We start from the raw sequence: 8,439 nt of genomic DNA, 5'->3' as shown, positions 1-8,439 counted from the left end.
CCCTTCCCTTCCCTTCCCTTCCCTTCCCTTCCCTTCCCTTCCCTTCCTAACACCAATAAATAGAGGAATGACCCACTTCCTCCCACTTGCAGATGAGCCTTCTCACTGGTTACCACCAGGCATTGCATTCCACTCCAGTGGTTACGACCAACCAAACACTCATGAGCACTGCAGGAAGCCACAACTTTGAGCGGAGTAGGGCAGTCATGGAAAGAACATTTTAGAGGGACTTCCTCCATTTTGGTGGGCCTTTATTCATAGAGTCACAATAAGCTGGCAACAACCTGAAGGCGCAGGTGACACCATCACTTCTGATGTCACTTTTAGAGACTTTACCACACTGAAGCTTGTTAGAATTTGATCTGAGTTAAACTGGTGTTGATCTACGACAGTGCTTGTTGTGGGACAAGCAGATGGAACAAGCAACTGAGAGGGAACACAAGGCCTCTGTGGCTTGGCTGGGAAGGCTCCACAGACCAGAGTTTCTGCCCCCCAGCAAGTAACATTCCTGTGTCAGGTCACCAGCAGCTGCCCCACCCGTCTGTCAATCCCAGCAGAGAAGGTAGCAGTGCTGGAGAGGGGAATGGGGCACATTGGTACTTGACCTCCTGAACAGGCAGGCAGGGACAGGGAGGCAACCTGCCTCTACCAAGGTCTACTCACAACTTATGTTAAGGGCTGCCCCCTGCTCCCCTTGGTACCCACAGCAGTAGGCTTGGGGGCTACAAACCAAATAGCTACCCGGGTGTCTTATAGGCCATTCTGGGCTTAAAGTGTCATCTGAATCCATCTGGTGACCCCAAACCATTGTGTGTGTACACAGGGGCCAGCTCACTCTCTTTACAGCTCCACATAGACTCTCCCTGCTGCAGTCCAGTCTATATTCCTAAACTCCTAATCTTGCAAGCCCTTCTCTTACATCCCCACTTCTATAAATAGGAGGTCGACTCATATTATATTGTTTTATACTGTTCTTATTTATTTATTATTGTGAGCTGCCCCGAGGCTTCGGCGAATGGGGCAGCATAGAAGCCTTCTAAAATAAATAATAAATAATAAATAAATAAATAGAGCCAGTTTTCTAATGAACAGGGCAAAATCATCCAGTTTAAGAACTGACTGGCAGCTTGGTATATAAAGTTTTCCTTTTCCTGTTTCCTGTGAAAATACTTTATATTTTGATCACTCGAGTCCAGGGGTCTACCATATGCACAGGAAGCAGGGAGGAACCTCTAGCAGCGTTGCTGCTTGGTAGAGTCACCACTGCATCCATTTGGAAGGAAATGGCACCTGCCCCAGCAGGCCACTTTCCCAGTATGTCACCTGCAGGTATCAGGGAGGGAGCAGCAGGGCGGTTGCCATTTATTTGTCTCTGATGGGATGTACATGACTACACCAAGGAGAGGTGAAAAGACCCTGCTATGGAAACAACAAAGAACTTTCCTTCTATTCTGCTGTGAGGGTCGTATCCTCTAAAAAGCAAGGAACTCATGCAAAATCCTGGGACTTAACACTACTGAGAATTATTAGACTGAAGCACAAATACAATGGCCGCTCTGAAGAAGGCACAGCACTCCCAAATCCCTGTTTATTTTCTCCTGAGACAGAAGGCGGGATTGTGGGTCAGCAGGACTCGCACATTTTGACTGGTATTTATTGACTCAGAACTTCATGCTGACAGATGGATGGACAGGCAGACCACGGTTGCCGTTACAGTGACTTCATTCCTTCGCTGTCCTTGCAGCAAGGTCCTGATGCCTCTGACATCCTTTCCGCACGGTGCCCAGCGTCTGCAGGATGGCAGGAGAATGGCAGCCGCCTTCCACCCACCCACGCTGGGAAGTCATCTGGTGGTGCGTGGAAAGCCAGCGGCCTTCACGGCTGAGGGCGGCACAGAGAAGAAAATGATCTTGTGCAGCTGCCCACGTATCGCACCGCAGCAAGGTGGGGCTCCATATTTCCAGTATGATCTAGCTAAGTGCATAAGGTGAGCTTGTCAGTTATTTCTCAAGCTGTAGCCAAATGGCTAGTGACGTGCTTCCCATCTGGTTGAATACCAAGTGGAATTCAGCTACTTCAGAGAGATTCTGTGGCTCTCTCAAGCAAAGCATTGTTCCCTCTGAAGCAACCAGAACCAAAGCTGGTTCATCCTGTGGCTTTGTGAGCTTCCCTCCCCCACGCCCACCACTTACCTTAGCTGCCACTCCCGTCCTTATGGAGAGTCAGAAGAAGCTGCCAGCTGGGTCTTGTGGGAGCCTGGACAGGCTGTTCCCCCCCTCACCATATCAGGCTGAACTCTCACGAGAGCCACACAGAACTTCCTTATCCGCAGGGCTCTCTGGGGTGGGCAGCTGGTCCAGGGGGCCCTGCCACCGTGGAAGAGCAGGTGTGGGGCCACTGGAGGAAGAGGCGCAGTGGCAGTGTGCCGCAGTGGCCAAATTCCTCACCCTTCCAGTTCTTCCCAAAGGTGGGCCAACCCTGGTGTTCTGGATTAATGTTTCTGTGTTTTACAGGAATATATGAGCAACAAATTTGACGTTGTCATTAAAAAGCCAGAGTAGTGTGGTGGAGCCACTGGCCTGGTGCAGTGTTCTTGGGCTTGGGCTGTGGAAGCCCAGGTTCAAAATCCATTCAGCCATGGAGCTGTCTGGGTGATCCTTAGACTCCCAGCCACATTTCCTTCACAGGATAGTTGGGAGGATAAGATGCAACAGCCTTATGCGTCCCTACTAACAGTTGTGACAAGCAGGTACAGGAGAGTCCGTGCAAATTCTTGACCACCCTCTGTTTGTATTCAGTGATGGTGAACCCAACCAGTCTGACCCCAAGACTCTGCTTTTTCTGACACACAGACACATTTCTGAGTTATGCTTTTAGTCGTACATAAATATGAAACATTAAAAAGACCAATTCAAACCAATTTGGAAAGAATTTCCCCAAAGGCAGAAAGCCTAAAAACCAGTGACTTTCCACAGTAAGAAGAACTCTAAAATGTGTTATCAGTGAGGTCTTTGAAAATGACCACTTTGTATATCTGAATAATGCTTATAGAAACAAAGGAAAAAGGAATCTCAGAAAGGGTGATGGAAACTAATCTTCAAATACTGGAGTAGTTCCCAAATGAGTTAGTTGCAATTAGTTCTCACTGGAATTATTGGGACTTAAGCTAAATAATTTCTTCCACTGATTTCAGTGGGACAGGTGGTCTAGCTACAAGCCACTAAATTTAAGTTTCTTGGTCTATAAAGCACAAGTGGCACTGCATTTTGTGAACACAGGGCCTGCATGTCCTGTTTACTTGCTAAAGTGGTTCGATGGGCCAAAGTTCTTGAGGGCAAAGTCATGAGAAGGCAAGAGAGTGCTGGGTAACACTCTGGTGTCAATGCTCTTCTTTCTAGAGACATTGAAGTTGGTATGAGTTGAAAATGAATGTGTGTAGTTTTGTTGCGACAGTAAAAGAACGTAGGTACCATTTTCTTGAAAATCAGTGACTTGCTACTTAAGAAGAGACTGATGTTCCCGTCCAGGCGGAGAGCTGATCTGCTTGCTTATGGAGCAGACTCTGAGACCAGGAATGTATAGATTTGACTATATCTGTTCCATCACCATTTTGAAGATTGTCAGGTGCCTTTCATTCCATGCTCATTGATTTTTTCCCATTTCCCACCCTTCTGTTTGCACTCACTTGTGAATTCCCTCCAAAACATGCATTTTCATGCTTTAGCCTAAGGGGAAATGCATCATCTTGTTGGTCTTTTTAATGTTTCATATTTACGACTAAAAGCCTAACTCAGAAATGTGTCTGTGTGAGTCAGAAAAAGCCAGTCTGTTGCAGAGTCGTAGGGTTGGATTCTTTGAAATCCAGACTCATTTGAATCAATTGCAGATTTCTCTGTCACCCTTTACTGAGACTACTGTGCTGGTTGAGCCATGTTCACTCCACAGACCAGGATGAAATGGTTTCAAAGATCAGAAGCCAAGCAACTGGTGACTTCTGGAGTCAACACTGAAAGGTACAGTACCCCCTTGTATTCTTTGACTTCCCCAGCTTTTGCCTCTTGTTGTTCAGCTGTTCAGTCATGTGCAACTATAAGCGATCCCATGGGCCAAATCTTGCCACACTTTTCAATCCAGTGCCACTTTGTTCAGCTGAATTATGCGCTGGCCCATATCTTCTTTGATGGAGTTTAACCACCACATTCTTTGGAGACCTGGTTTTCTCTTGCTGCTGAGGCATCCTGAGCACACTATCTTTTTCTAACGAGCTTGAACACATGATGTGGCCAACCAGGAACACATCTTGATTTATATGTTCTAGCACCTGTTGGTTCATCACCTTCACTGCCCATGGATTTTGTAGGAGTTTCCATCAACACCACAGTTCAAATGAGTCAGTTTTCCTTGTCTAACTTTTCCATTGTCCAACCTTCACAACTGTAGGTTGCTATAGGAAAAATGATCACATGGACTAATCTGTATTTGGTTGCTAAGCTGATGTTTTCATTTTTTCCACACCCGATTCATGCTTGTCATTGCCATACTACCTAGTGAAATCTGTCGCTTTATTTCTGGACTGCATCACCACTGCAAGTAATCAGTGATTCCAGGAAAGTGAATTCCTCTATACATTCAGTTTCCACATTATCAACTGCTATTTTGATCACTTCATTCTGTGTAGTTGTCAAAATCTTTGTCTTTTTGATGTTCAGAAGGAGGCCAAAATTCTCACTCTCTTTTTGATTCATTGGATCAATTGCTTTAGACCTTCTGGGTTTCTGAGAGGAGGGTTTTGTCATCAACATATTGATGGTTGTTGATGGTTCTTCCTCCGATCTTTATCCCAACTTTTGATTCTTCAGTATCCATCTTCCTTATGATTACTTCAGCATGCACGTCGAACAGAAAAGGGGAGATTCCTTTCTCAACCTTGAAGCAATCAGTGTCCCCATATGGTGTTCTTATAACTGCTTGCTGGTTTGTATATCGTGACTGCAGCAACCCGACCAGATGTGTTGGTACTCCCAGGTCTTTGAGTGGTTTCCACAAGTTGTCATATCAACACAGTCAAAGGCTTTCTTGTGAATAAAGCACAGGTAGATGTCCTTTTGATATTCTTGGGATTTATCCATAATCCAGCACAAATCTGCAATGTACTCATGAATGCCCCAGCCTCTTTGGAAGCCTGCTTGGACTTCAGATTAGTACCTTTTCTATGATAGGTGCCAGGCATTGTTGTATAATTTTAAGGAGAATTTTGCTAGTATGAGGTATGAGGTCAATTGTATTGTAGTTAGAACAGTCTTTTGGGTCTCCCTTGTTACTTGTGGCCAATTAATCTATGAACAATGGAAGACTTCTGTCAAGCAACTCCGATGATGGAGCTTGATCACCCAGCAGCCACTTTAAAAATCTGCACTGACTTGGTTGATGTGCATAGCTGATGTGTTTGCTCCATCAGTCTTCTGTTAATTGGAACACCTTTGTAAGCAATGAAGCCTGGTTGTATTGGGTTTTGCTTCCATCTCCAATTCTTACCCCAAAGTTTTGCGGAATTAATATGCTAACTTCATGTGACAAGAAAGCAAACAGATACTCTCATCTCTGAATGTCAGCATTTATGCTGAAGCAGGACAGTTAGCTTGGGTGACTTACTGATTTAATGTGAGTTTGATTTTTCTCGATTAAATTTGGGATGTTTGATACTTATTTCATGATATATTCTCCTCTGGGTTGATAAGAGGAATTGGCAAAATGTAACAGGAAGCAAATATATCTCTTGTCACTTGTGTATACACATAGGAGAAGTAAAGATCAATCCGAAAATGTCTTGCCTGGCATTAGTTACTCATCCTAAAGTTTTCAGTTTCCAGAGTATAAATGGAAATGGAGTAATCCACCCTTTGCCTAAAGGAAAGCCAGAACAAAGCAACAACTATGACTGGAAATAGCTTCCATCATGCCAGCACTTTGCAAGGCAAAGAAGGAATTGGACTGATTCTTTAACTTTAATATATATTGCATAATACCCTGATAACGAGCCAGCTGTAATATGAACAGATTAGTTGAAGGAAATAAAACCAAAGGAATAGATTAACCATAGCTGAGATTCATTGACTAAACCTTGGAAGTACCATTCCAAATCAAATGGAATAGTTTAAGGAGCCTACGCATGTTTACTTGATCCTGTTGTGCTCAATCAGACTTCCTAGCTAGTGAGTTTAGGAATGCAGCCTTAGACAGCCTTGGACTGTAGTAAAGATGGAAAAAAAACTGGGAGATTTTGCTTGATCGCATAAGTGAGTTGAGTCCAAGTTGACCCATGGTAGGGAAGTGATGTCAGGATGTTGCTCTACATCAGCCTCTGAAAGCAAAAGCGAATGAAAAAATAGTCAGTCGTTAATGTGTCAGGAGTTGTTTATGTGTTTTTAATGCCAGCTAGGCTTCCTTGATTAATGGTTTTGTACACAAACTATAGGTGGTCAAAAATCTCAGACTAAAAATACCTCTGCAACATACAAAATGTATTACTTTCTGCCAAAAACTCTACAGTCCTGGAAGCAGCTTGTGCCTGCCTGTGCCCCAGTGGCTAGAGGACCATTCACTTAAAATGCAGCCCAGTATATTTCATTGAGATCTGAGTTCCTGGATGGGAGAGGAATGCCTTCCGTTCACATTCATGCAACAGACCAGTCAACAGTGAGATATTTGGTTGGTGCTTTGTTACATGTAATGCTGCTTGTAAGGCTTTTGCCTGCAATGGGTCCCTGTTCTATACAGGATGGAAGATTTCCTGATAGACATTCATTGCCATCTGCTGCACACATTTTTATTTACTGGTTTCCCCCTTGACCAAATAGAGCTTGATGCTGGGGCTGTATGACCATTCCGGAGCAAGCCTGATGCCGGAGCAGAATCAGGGTCATTGGGAGTATTTCTAGTGCCTTCCAAGCCAAAGTGAACTTCCCTGAAAACCAGCAGATCGGAAGGCCAGATAAAATCATTACTGATTCATGTTCAGAAATGCAGACATTCATGTGAACTCTCACATCAGGATAAGCCGACCTGAAAACAAATCACAGTACCTTGTTTAATCCATTGGTAACCCATACTGCTGCTAACAGCTGACCAGACATTCACTGCTTCGTTTCCCCCTTGGTTCTCTTGCTCACTCCTGGCCCATATCCCTGTGTTCATTGCAACACAGTGTTAAAATTTGGTTAAATCTGACATCTCTTCTTTCAGTTTTCCAGAACTGATTGCAAATTTAGTCGGTAGAAATAAGGTTTAAAAAGAGACCAAAAATATGATTCTCCCACCCCAGACTAAAGCGTGAAAATGTGGATGGGGCAGATTTGCATTTTTCCTCTTTTTCAGTTTTGGGGATATTTTTGAATATGTATACATTAATTGTTTAAAAGAATGTATGCAAATTTCCCCAAAACTTAAAAGGAGGGGAAGTTAAAAATAAATCTGTATTGCCATCCTTTAGCCCAGTCTTCCCCAACCTTGTGCCTTTCGGATCTGTTTGGACTGCAGCACCCAGAATTCCTAAGTCAATGGCCTTGCTGGATGGGAATTCTGGGAGTTGTAGTTCAAATGCCTCTGAAGGCCACCAGGTTGGAGAAGGCTTCTTTAGCCTCTGGGAAGGAAATAGGTATTTTTGGTTTCTGGATTTTTATTCCCTGACTAAATTTTCATACCATTCTGAAAAGACAAAAGAAGCCAGCCCATTGGCACCCCCAGTGGGCTGGCACCCCCATTTCTGGTTGAGGCACCATGACAAGCCACGCCGAAACAAGCAAGACTGAAACCCCAGCATGGGCCCTGGTTCACATGATCACAGAGGGAAGTAAGCCATGGCGGCCTGTTTCTCCTTGCCATGCATGTTGGTTGTATGCCAGTCGGCTTGTGTAATTACCCTGGGCAGCATGGCTTAGTATGGCACGCATACTCCAACAGGGTGTTTTGTTTCTTCAACAGTCCATTGGTTCTGGGTGGCTCATTGCCCACAACTATTTAGCCCTCTAGCCAAGCTCCCATAACATAGCAAGCCACACCAGCAGGACAATAAGACAACTCCCCCGATATGTGGCTGGCATGCTTGAAAAAACAGCCACTGCAGTTTATTTCCCCTTCAGGATCATGCAGATTCAGCCAGTCTCCTCTCCTGGTTTGGATTCATTTCTCTAACATGCTAATGGATGGCGGAAGGAGGATGAATGATTGACAGGGCTGCCTTCTAATTCTAGGGCATATTTTTCCAGGGGTTAAATCCAGTGTTTTTTTTGTAAAAAAAAAAAAAAAAAGTGCCGGAACTCACCTCTTGGGGTCACACTTTTACACTAAAAAAGATTTTCAATTCACCAACTTTTTTTGAAATAAAGAACTCATTTACCTTTTGCATGTAGCCAGTCACTCTACACACACATAAACATAATG

This window comes from Varanus komodoensis, unplaced genomic scaffold (genome assembly GCF_004798865.1).
Source record: "Varanus komodoensis strain SLA01 unplaced genomic scaffold, ASM479886v1 scaffold60, whole genome shotgun sequence".
Classification (NCBI taxonomy): Eukaryota; Metazoa; Chordata; class Lepidosauria; order Squamata; family Varanidae; genus Varanus; species Varanus komodoensis.
The sequence above is the reverse complement of the archived record's forward strand: the minus strand, read 5'-3'. Positions refer to the sequence as shown.